Here is a 709-nt window from a genome sequence, read left to right as displayed (position 1 = left end):
TGATTGTGAACAGGTGTGGCAATAATCAGGCCTGGGTGGGGCTAGAGAAATTGAACTCAGGTGTGGACAACCACAGTTTAGAGTATGTTTTAACCAGGGGGGCAATCACTTTTCACACAGGGCCATGATGGTTTGATGGTTTGATAATAAACACCTTCATTTACAAATTGCATTTTGTGTTTACTTGTGTTGTCCTTGACTATTGTTTAAATTGGTTTGATGTTCCAAAACACTTTAGTGTGACAAACATGCAAAGGAACAGGAAATGAGGAAGGGGGCAAACACTTTTTCACACCACTGTATAGCAGAGTCAGCGTGTAGAGGGCATTAAGAGTGCATTGAATGTGTGTGTTGGCAGATAAGAGTTTAGGTTTAATTAATGGGGCAGAATGAGCTTAAAGGGATGTTCCATAATTAATCTTCTTTCCTAATCCCAGGAAAAGAGCAGTGGCACCCTTGTACTGCCGAACAGCTCCTCTCAGGAGGTAAACATCACTCAAAAGTTTACTTGTGTTGCTTCAAATTGTGTTGTGTGTTAAACTTAAAATCCAGTGTATGATACGGACAATTACAAACAATACAGCGAGACATGGAACGCGTCCCCGAGCCAAAAAACACAGAGAAGAAAATTGGAAGGGAGAGAGGGAGGGAGAAAAAACAACACATGCAGAAACAGACAAACACAGACACAAAGCAAGAGATATTTATT

This window comes from Etheostoma cragini, chromosome 3 (assembly GCF_013103735.1).
Source record: "Etheostoma cragini isolate CJK2018 chromosome 3, CSU_Ecrag_1.0, whole genome shotgun sequence".
In the NCBI taxonomy this organism is placed as follows: Eukaryota; Metazoa; Chordata; class Actinopteri; order Perciformes; family Percidae; genus Etheostoma; species Etheostoma cragini.
The sequence above is the reverse complement of the archived record's forward strand: the minus strand, read 5'-3'. Positions refer to the sequence as shown.